Raw genomic sequence first — 12,096 nt, forward strand, 5'->3', positions numbered from 1 at the left:
TAGTAGCAAATTAATTAATTGAGGAATTATTTATGTCTGTTTTCAATTATGCTATTTGTGTCTATTTTCAATTATCCTATTTGTTTTTTAAGTTCGTCTAAGAAAATAATGTATGGACCTGAATTTCACAAATATCTGGTAATTACCCGTGTGATAGTTCTTTAACAAGAACCAAATTCAGATTGCTTTCAGATACTGACTTTTCTCAGTGCGGCAGAGTCTATATCAAAATAATTTATCCTTTGCATTAGAAAAACAAGCCCCATGAATTCACTAATAAAACTTTCCTATTTATACACTTCTCAAGTTTGACCTAAATTATCATAGATTATGTGTATGTGTATATATATATATATATATATATATATATAACTTAGTAGGATTATTTAGCTTATACTGAAAGTACAAAGTCAGCTTATACTATCATTCCCCTTATACTAAGAGTACAAAATCATGTAAGCAAAGTAATATCTTCATAAAGTCATCATATTTCCAAAGAATTAACAAATGAGCTTGAGGAGGTATATAAAACAAAGGAGGTGCTCCAAATTGATAACAGGAGTTAATTCAGGAGAAGGAATTGGCTGAGATTATAGTTTGATCTCGTATCTACAGTGTCTATATTAGTACTCACCATGCATTGTCTCATAACTTAAGAAAAAAGTCAGGACAAGTGGGCAATGTTAAATAAATGCATATACCAGATGACTGAGGAATGTGTCTTACAGATAAACTGTTATCTAGACACAAAGATATTTGATAAGGATGTTCACCATGGTGTTGTTTATCATAGAAAATGAGGCATATATGCTCATTTGAAATAGTCAACATATATTATTAAGTAAGCAAGTGGCAGATCAGTGGTATAACATAAAATGTTCACTTATGTTAAAGTTTATATAATTAAGTGTATATATATATATATACATAATACACATAATAAATAAATATGTATTTTCTTGTTATATATACATATATACACACATATTCATAATTTTTATACATATAGGTATATATATACATATATACATATAGATGTATATGTATGTGTGTATGTCTATATATATGTATATATATGTATATATGTATAGTTGTAGTTTTATATAAAACTTATTTTTCCATAGGCACAAACCTTTTGGGTAGAATACACAGGCACTGTTAATATGGTTGCATATGGGGAGAGGGATTGCGGGTCTAGGTGGGAGACTTCCTGTTCTTGTTCAGTACCTTTTGTATTATTTGAGTTCTGTTCATTCATCACCTATTTGTTTTCTAGTATGTAGTGTAGCATTTGGCTTAATATTTTAGAGTCATGCTATCCAATTCAAGAGCCAATAGCCATATGTAGTGTTGAGTACTTGAAAGTGTTAGTCCATATAGAGATGTGCTGTCAAATATAAAATATGCACTAGATTTTGAATACTTAACTATCAAAAAAATTTTAAAAAGATAAAAGATATCTTAGTAATAATATAATGATTATATGTTGAAACAAAAATATTTTGGAATATTGACTAAGTAAAATCTACTTATTAAAATTTTTAAAAATCGTAAGTGTCACTTGTGGTGTGTAAACAGAATGAATTTTGTATAGGGGATGATATTTTCAGTATTTCTGAATGCCAGTATTTCCTAAAGCATGCCTTGAAAGCATCTTGTGTTATGGTCCTCATTTTACAATGACTAGATAGAGGCAGAAAAGGCTTAGGAGAGTTTTGAAAATTTCATAGTCAGTGAAATTTAACCTCATGAGTTAATTTTTTCAGTTGGTAAAATATATGAGCAATTACATTTTCTTAGAAATACAGCTGAAATAGAAACATTAAACATTTATCCAGTTCCTTGTTCTATCATTTAGAGGAAGCTTTTTAATGTCTCTTCTCCATAGAGGTCATTCTTTATCCCAAACCAGGGTAAGTGACTCTGGTATGTGCTTAAAGCAGTTTGTACTTTTGTTAATTCTTGTCATGATTTCAATGAATTATTTTTCTTAAATTTAACTCTATACCAAAAGAACACTGTCTCTCTGACTTGTTCACAGTTTTACATCTACTCATTAGAAGATGTAATGTATTATTTGAGTTCTGAGGTCTTTAAACTTACAGGGCAACTAGTTGATACTCAACAACCATTTAATGAATGAATGATGCAATAAACATCCCATGCTGGAAATGAGGAAATCTTTATTTTTAAAAATATGATCTCTTTGCAATGATCCATTATGTTAATTATTCATTCATTTATTTTACAAATAATTTATTGATGTATCTTTGTAGAATTGTGCTAGAAAACATATCCAGTGCTCACAGATTTATTTACTTGAGTACAACCTAAATCTGCTTATGTTTTTTTTCATTGTTGACAGGGGTAGGAAGTAATTGTACCTTCCTTATCTTATCACCTGGGGTTAATGCTAACTTATTTTATCATTAAACACTTAACATTTACATTTCAGAAGCTTTCAAATTCTCCTTTTGTCATAGAGTTATGCTGGCATTACCAGGAATATTGGATGCTGTTGCGTATTTCACCATCTTTTGTGGGTGGTATGACATTAAAGTTGACATAGTACTTATCATGCAGATGAAGAAATAAATATTTCCTAACTCTAAAGAGTAAATACTGATAGATGGGTAATTCCTCAGCATGCCAAGAAAGGCATTCTACAATCTGTGTTAATCTTGAGGTCTTTAAATTTACAGGGCAACATGAAATAAGTCAGTGCCTTAAAGATAGCTGATAATGGTTTGTTATGGAATTAACAATAGAATGACATTTTGTAATTTTGTATGAGGAAGCTAAGCTCTGTATCTCATTGGCTGTACAAATGAGCAGCTTTGGTTTTTTTCTTATGCATATATGTAGGTCTCATTTAGATGAGGTAAACCAAGTTCTTCCTTTCCCCAGCATGTTGATGTGAATGCACAAACACACACACAACACACACATTTTGCTAACCAATTTTAATTATTTAAAGGAATAATAAATGAAATGAATGGGTAAGGTAGCAAGGTATCATGGATTCTTTTTAACTAAATATAAGGTACCCTCCCTGGACAGAATCTAAGCCTTTAGAATTCAAAGGACATTTTTAATGCAATTCGTTGAAAAAAACTTCTTGGAAAAACCGACTCTTGGGGAACAGTTTCTTCAAAATAAAGAGCTTTGCTGTATTTCTATATTTTCTCCTGGAATGTACACCTCTCAATAATGATGTCGTCCAGCCTCAGATCTTTGTTACTTGATTCATGTGTATACAGACATATAGGAATAGCACCACATAAAATATGATAAAGAGAATTTGGAGAGATTTATGGAATAAATTACAAGAGAATAAATCACAGAGAATCCTTATTCTCTGTTTTAAATGATATCTATGTAACAGGAGAAACCAATGAGAGGCATTCAGTCAATAAATGTTATATTTTTTCACATATTATAGCAAACGGTTTTGCTCAATTTTATTTTCTGAACTGGGTTGGTATTTTAATATCCTGCACACAGTGTATGAAGGAAGCATTAAGGGAGTTGCTGTATTTGCTTCTGAGAACTCCTTACTACTTATGACTTCATGAATTTCTGCAAGTGATCCCACTATGGCTGAGTGGGAAAAGCAAGGGACTTGTATTAGAAAACATGAATTCAATTATTATCATTTTCACTTATTTGCTCTGTGAAATTTTATAAGTCCAAATTTCCTTTAGATGCTAATCTTTAAAGAAATAAAATTTAGAGATATGATCAAAGGAAGCTTATCCACTACCCTGCACTTTCTCCAGAAAAAAGAATCACTGTCTTGGAGTGGTGTGGTGTTAATAAGATATTTAAAATTATTTCATGAACTTTTTTTCATAAAGGGTCTTAAATTGTACAGATCATATTACACTTTGTTCTTATTACTTTTTTTTTATTACAACTGATGTTGTTTATTTTTTCTTACATTTATTGGCCATTTAGGCTTGCACTTCCCTGAATTAGTTCTTCCTATATTTTGTTTTCTCTTTCTTTTGGTGTTTTATTTTTGGATTGTTTATCTTTCTAAGGTTAATTCTTTTTTTACAGTTTTTTTATTAAGGTACCATTGATATACACTTTTATGAAGGTTTCACAAGAAAAACAATGTGGTTACTACATTCATCCATATTATCTACTACTCCCCATGCCCTATTGCAGTCACCGTCCATCAGTGTAGTAAGATGCCAGAGTCACTACCTGTCTTCTCTGTGCTACACTGTCTTCCCCATGATCCCCCCATGCCATTTCTAAGGTTAATTTGAGGCATATTTATTATGTTTAGTATAATCTAGATACCAATCCCTTACTGACTGCATGCTATGAAAACACTTTATCCTAAAGATGTTTGTCTTTCAGCTTTGTTTATGGTATCACCTGTAATGCAGTTTTTAATTTTACTTGGGTCATTAAGAATTTCTCTAATTAAAGTTATCCTTTCTGAGTGTTTTTCCAGAAATGGTTGGGATTTAAAACTTATAAAGACATCCCTAATTTATAAAGACATTCTCTTCTGAAAGTTTTAATGTTGAAGTCTTTAATTGAGGTAATTTGAGCTATTGTGCAAAGTAGGGAATCTGGTTTTATTATCATTGGTAAGCCATTTTTTCTAGAACCATTTTGTGAGTGATCTTTTTCTTTCCTCCACTGATTTATCTAGCCACATTTGTCACACATCCCTTTCCAAACTATGAATAGGTCTAGGTCCAGCCTCTGTTTGCAGTTCTCTTCCAAGGTTCTACTTTTCTGTCTCTGCAAGAAAACAAACACTATCCAGTTCTTAGCATTTTGGTATCTTCATATATTGTAGGGGGATTCTACTTCCCCTTTTCCCAAATTGCCTTGGCCTTTTACTATATTAATATTTTACAAGCCAGATTGTCATTTTCTATGAAAAATCATATTCACATCTTACTTGGGTTTACATTTAATTTATTGTTTACCTTGAAGATAATTGAAATTTTTGCTATATTGTCTTTTCATCAATTATTATAATATGATAACTATTTTTAATAAGATCTCTGTCATATATCCTTTTTTTGTTTTAATGATAATCCTTTGAAGTGTTACTACACAAGAATATGAAGAAGAGAAAAGAAAAACGTGGAAGACCAAAAGCAGAAGGGTGAATGGTAACCAAGTTAAAGAATCCAATAGAGCAAAATTACAATCTGGCGGTGGGGATGGCTTGGCATGAGACTTTTACCAGAGGAAACATGAAAGTCATAGGAGCTGGAAGAACCAGGAACCCTTAAAATGAAAAGGCAAAGGAAGCCTAAAATAAGGGAGTTTGGGTCAAGGCTTTTTGACAGGAAGATTCCTAGATCCTTCCCTTCTTTTGCTTTGTTGGTTGACAGCTCTTCTTCCACTCCAGTAAATGGCTGTGGATCTACTGTCGTCAAAGTTCAGGCCATCTTTGAACTAAAAATGGCAGGCACAGTTGAGATCAGAGGTCCCTCCTGATAAAGAGGAAGATTAGGTAGTAATATGTATACTGTTGGGTAAAAATAGAGACCCTTGGATCTTTACCTCCATTTGAACTCCAGAATATTGGGAACCAAATCGTTTCTCCAAAATTGAGATCTAAGGATTGGTTTAAAGATGTCTGATTAGCTCAAGGAAAAGGGTAACAAATGACACATCTGTATCATGCTGTAAAGGACAGTTTTTTAAGCCACCAATTTTTATTCATTTCCAGAGAGCCAAATATATTCTCTCAAGAGAGGAAAGTTAACAAGGAAGAAAAAGACAAGAACCAAGAAACCAGAGAAACCAACTTAGTGGGAAAAAGATACTAAGAACAAAACTTCTAAAATATTATCATTAATATTCTCAGAAAAATTGGAGAATAGATTGCATCTATAAAATATGATGTTTTTAAAAATTACATTCAGTGAATAGAAAAGGATTCTTGAAAATCACAAATGTGAAGTTATAATAAAAATAATAGTAGAAATACTAGAATATATAGTTGAGTTTCTCAAAATTAGAGCAAAATTTTAAAAATCTGAAAAAGGGAAGAGAAAAGGAAATCCAACATTTGAATAATAAATACCCTGGGAAAAGGGTACAGAAAGAAAGAAATTATCAAAGAAGCAATTCTAAGAACTTTCCCAGACTGTCAGACATACTGGAAAGTGTCAAGCTGCAAAGTCAATTGAATTAGTTATTAAATATGTAGAAACAATGTTCTTTAATATTCTTGTTCTTGAAGTAATTAATATTATACACATATCAATTCTTTAAACTGGTCTCTAGCTTCAGTGCAGTCACACACACACACACACACACACACACACACAATCATAGTTTTTCCATGAAACTAAATAGTTTATGACATTTACTATTGCTGAGTATAAGGTTTTTTAAAATTATGTTTGCTAATCATTTGTTACTGTTTAATGGGAAGGCTTTTGCCTTTTATATATTGATCTTGTATGCAAAAAAAAAGCCTTGCTTTCACACTTTAATATGTTTTTAATGATGTTTGTATAGATTTTTCTAAATCTACTATGTAGAAAATTAAGCTATTCATGGATAAAGACTATATTTCTTCCTTTGCTATCCTTAGAACCATTAAGTTGCATTTCTTATATAAGGCATTGGTTAGAATTCCCAGTACAATGTTAACTATGATATTTTAGTGAATTTCAAGGACTGAATTGAAAAGGAAAGAAAAGTTCAAAGAAAGTTTTCTCTTTCTAGTTTGCTAAGAATTTTTATTTTCATGAGTGAGTATAGAGTTTTACCTCTTTTTAAATCTGCTAATGTGGCTAATTACCTAATAAGTTTTATGTCATAGTGTGACTACTTGAGCATCTGTATTCCTAAATTTAGTTAATATTTTAAATAGGACTTGCACATATGTTAATAAGTGAGAGTTGCATATATTTTTACTTTCTTGTGCAGTCATTTTTGGGCTTTGGCACTAAGGCCATACTAAACTTGTAAGTTTGGAAATTCTCACTTTTTTTTCCTATTCTCTTTAACATTTTATATAAAACAGAGACTATGTATACGTTTCTTGAATATTTAGAAAATGCCCCTTTACTATCATCAGGATGCTGTTTATTCTGTGGATAAATTTTTAAAATATAAAGCTATTCATTTACTCATTATAAGCTTATTCAATCACTACAGCATTAAATTGGAATTCTGGCTTTCATTTTCAGCCTTAAATCACAGTAATTATGACAAGTTTCTTTTTTAATTTTTTTGCCCTGCTGGATATTCAGATTTTTTTAATTCAATTAATTAATTTTCCAGTTAAACTAATTCAGTCAGTATTGCTGACTCCCATGAAAATTTGAAGAAGTTGCAACAGTTATTGTTTTTCCCTCTTCTCTGTATTTGAGTATTTTAAGCCAAACTCTTTTAAATATGAAAGAGCAGAGCAATCTAGTTGATTAGAAAGAGTAAGACATGGCTTTGTCCTCAAGGAACCAAAGGATGGAGTTAAGACAAAGCAAATGTAGATCTAAAATATGTTAAAATAGGATAATGTCATAGGGGAAATGGAAACACATTGCTATGGCCTTGTATGATTTGATTCCTGCTATGAACATCCCTGTTTGGCTTACGTTCCTATTTATGCCTTGCTTATGGCTGAAGAATCCTGAACTTTCCTCTAAACCTCCAACATTTTAAGGTGATTTGCCTCTCAGGTTCTTCATACTTACTACTTTGTGTGAAGAGCATTTCCCCATATCCCCATATTCCCCATATCCCACAAGTACTACGTCTTTGAGAGAGTTTTTATCACCATCCTAGTTAAAGAAGCCCCCACACATAGTCAATCTCTATGGCCCTGTTTTATGTTTTTAAAATTCTAATCTGAAATTATCTGCTCACTTACTTGTTTATATATTTATTGCTGGTGTACTCTCACTAGGATGTAAACCCTATAAAGATAGAAATGTTTCTATCATCACTGCATCTGTGATACTCAAAAAGCACCTTGCAAACATTACGCCGATCCACAAATATTTAACGAAAACTAACAGTATTTTCTATATTTCCGAGCCTTTGTTTCATGCTGAATCTTCTAACGTTGGAAGATGCATGTCCTTCATTTTAAAGATAATAACATTATAAGGGTTAGATGTTAAACAATAAATCCTCAAATAGTTCCAGAGAGCTCACATTACAGCACAGTATTGAACAAAATCATTTCATACATAAAATACAGCAAAGAATATTTTTTATTTTTAAAAAGAGTAAAGGTGAAATTTATAAATGTTCAAATTTCACTTGGTTATTCTTCTAATTTGTCAAATCTTCTGAAAGGTGAATTACCTGAAAAATAACTGTCAGTTTTTAATATGCACTCTGTTTAGAAGGTATACTCTAGAGCTATAGATAAAGAATGATTTTTAAAATTTTATTTACAGTGAAGCAACCTCTAGAAGGAAATGTTTCTAATAGCAGTTACATAACAGCATCTTATATTATTTCAAGTCCTTCACAAGCAATGAGTTCTATTATAGTTACCATTGATGTCATATTATCTTTTCTGTATTTTCAACTAGACCCCAGTACATTTTCCTGTCCACGTTTAACAAAACTAATCAGGTGGCATCAAGATGGCATTTATTAAATGTCATAGACCATTTTTCACCCATGTCACCAAGAGTTCCATACCATATCAAGACCAATGTGATATCTCCATGGTTATGGTTCTACTAATACTGTCCTGCAGATTTTTCAGTAAGATGATGTCTAGCTAGACAGAGGAAATTGATTAGCTGTATCATCATCATCATCATCTCTGTTATCACTACCATCATCAACTGTTTTTAAAGACACATGGGAGGACTTTTTCAAAGAGAACACAGATGGCAAAAATCAATCAAGATCTTAAAAATATGCATAAAGAGCTCAATTTCTCCAATGCAAAAACAAGCGCAAAGCATACCTTTCATTTGTACTTATATTCAGATCCAGATATACTCCAGCTTGCAAAAGTGATGAAATCCATCTTGATATAATTGAGAAGTATCTTGCCACCATGGGGAAGCACTCAGTAGAGAAAAGAGGAGGCAGTTTGGAGAACTGATTCTGACTGCTCTCCCCCAGTGTTGCCATCCTGTCATCTAGCCACATGTGCTCCTGATACAAATCACTGTGCATATGCATGGCCATATGTTTCCTCCATGTGGGCCTCCTTAGTCTCATCATTTAGCTCAGTATCAACATTCCCATCCCCTTCCTTGCAATTCCACACATTTCACTTCACTCATTGCACCTCTAACCACACCTCAGGAAAACTGTCACTATCATGAGGGAAATGGAATTGCCTGGGACGTGTGAGGGTTGTCATACTCTGACCGTCTATGCTGTAATGCTGTTACTGACTGCCTTCTCCTGTGATCTGTCATCACAGAAAAGTCAGTGTTTTTCTTTGCTTTGTAAATTGGAGTGTAGGCTGAGGTTCTTTGCCATCCTCCACTTCTCAAATGAATTAAGGTTCTCAGAATAGCTCTGAAGGGAACTGAGTTTTGCATGTGTTTCTCGCAGCTTTGTCTGCAATGGAGGTGACCTAAACTGCTATGACGCCCAAGGGAACTTTAGTGAGAAATGCCATCTGACTCGTCATCACCCATGAAAATTTAAGTGTGAAGTAGTAGGGGTGGGGCCCAGTGGGAAGGGAACCAAACAAAGTAGAAATGTGGAGAGATACAGTGGTGCTTCTTTCCCTGAGTGTCAACAAGGAAACTAAACAAACATTTAAACAAGCAACAACTGTTCTCTTTAAGTAAGATCTCTTGAAAAACACAATTGTCCAGAAAAGCAAAATGCTGTGTTGGTTTAGAGGGAAAAGGAACCTTAGAAAAGGAAACCAATTGCAAAGAGGTGGCTCACGGTTCTTACATCAGATTCTTCATTACCTTATTCTACTTTTAGGTGCTGTTGCATAATTCGCAAGGCCCAGTGCAAATGAAAATGTGGGTCTGCATGTATAAAAAGCAGAAAAAAATTCATATTAAATGTATTAAAAAGTATTTTTTCTTCTGCAGTCTCATTCTCAGTTCGTAGTTGTATTCATTGTGACTGAATAATGTCATCTTAAGTAAACAAAAATTAAAATTCTTAACTATTAGCCTGAATTTTGCCATTCATCTTAATATTGGGCAATGCCAATTTTAAAATCTGTTATAAGACCATAACTCTTATGTGGAATCCCTGAAGTTATATCATTTGCATTTTGTAGCTTATACATTCATATGCATTTTGTTGTTACCAGAACAGTAGAATCATTTTGCAAAACTTACTCAACTTTTTAATTTCACTCCTTGATACATGCACATCTGCCAATACTCTCTATATTGGCTTGCTAATGAATAAAAAAAGATGGAAAGGAAAAGGAACTACAGGTTGCTATAAATTTCCCTTTCCTTTTGTGTTATTTTCAGCCTAATTGGCTGACTAATAAAATGAAATAACATGAATATGACATGTAAGAAGGATATAACAGAGTTCCTTGGTCATTCTTGTTTCTTAGAATTCCATTGTCTTCTTTCTACATTCCAAGCAAGTTCTAGTTCAAATTAAGTGTGGCCTCTTAGGGTTCTTAGCACCCCTGCTTATTACTGTCTTGTAAACTTAAAGTTTTTTATTCATGTGAGTCTCAGTTAACTACCACTCATTTTGAGTCCTTTGGAATTCTGTTCTCATGGGGCATCATGAACGCTATATACAAACGGAGTGAAAGGAACAGGAGGCACACATATTGCAGGAAACTGCTGTGTTTTATTGTCCCATTGTACTTCTCTTTGAAAATTCATGCTCAAAAATAAAATTGTTAAGAATTGTAAGATGGTGACAGCAGAGCATTAAACCAAGAAGCCCTTCTAGATTTCTAGCTCTGCGTGACTATACAATTGTACTCCCATAAAGGTGGCCCTCTCTACTTGTGATTATTGCCTTGGTAACTGGGAATCTCTATTTGAAGACCTGAAGTTGTGTATTATGTTATTATGTTCACCCTCATATTCGGTCCTACTAGAATGTATCCTGAAACTATGAGGGTAAACTCTTTAGACTATTTACTTGAAAACAAGGAAAAGACTGGGAAAAACAATCAAGAATAAATGCATTCAAGTAAATTCAGCTTGAAGAAGTGTTGGAGGTTAATGATATTTAAGTCTAAGGGTATGCAGTATCAATATAGTTATCCTCAGGCCTAAGGAAAGGATGGTATATTGAAGAATGAGTCCAAAGCAGTGTAAGGATGTCTTAATACAACACTTTAGAAGCAAAAGTCTCCTTTGTAAGGAAAATAGCACCATACCAAGGGGAAGAGTACTTGAAATACTTGGGAGGATTAATATTGGAGTCTGAAATTCATGCGTGTGAAACATCTCCAACCCAAAGAAGAAACCTGATAGTATTTTAGGCTCTAGATGATATTAATTCTTTCAGTTAAACATTTTTGACTTATTGGTGTCAACACAGAAGCCTCAGTACTAGTGGCAATAGGAAAGAGCTCCACAGGAAGAGGGGAAAAGTGGTAAATACAATTTGTTATTAGGAATAATAGTAATGATGATAAATAACAATTATGGCTAATGTTAAAAGAGTGAAAAGTTTGAACTCTGTGTTTAGTGTGCTGTGCTAGGAGTTTGGAATATCTCATCTAATCTCGCCAGCAAATCTGTAGGACAGAAAGAAAAGAAACAAACTTTATTAAGATACCTTTTTAAATAGTATAAATATGTGGCCCAGAGGGTTAATTATATTACCTAAGGTCACACAGAGGATGGGTTGTGGAGGCAGGGTTTGAGAGCAGGAGGTAAGCAGGTGCCATGGATGATTCAGGTGATTTCTGCACCATCTACATGTGATATTCCTCTTCTCTCAGAACTGCATCACATCCCCTCCCCAGAGGTGGAACTCATAGCCAGATACACAAAGCATTTTAGTTCCTTCTTTGAAGGCTATATATATGGTTCAATTAGGTAGGCATAAACATCTCAAAATCGGTCAATAAGAATGTTTTTCAAACATTTTGACAGAGACCTAAAGTAAATTTTACATCAGTACCAAGTACACGTACTCATACACTTGTAAAATCTACTATGTGCT

The sequence above is a fragment of the Manis pentadactyla genome, chromosome 9 (genome assembly GCF_030020395.1).
Source record: "Manis pentadactyla isolate mManPen7 chromosome 9, mManPen7.hap1, whole genome shotgun sequence".
Lineage (NCBI taxonomy): Eukaryota > Metazoa > Chordata > Mammalia > Pholidota > Manidae > Manis > Manis pentadactyla.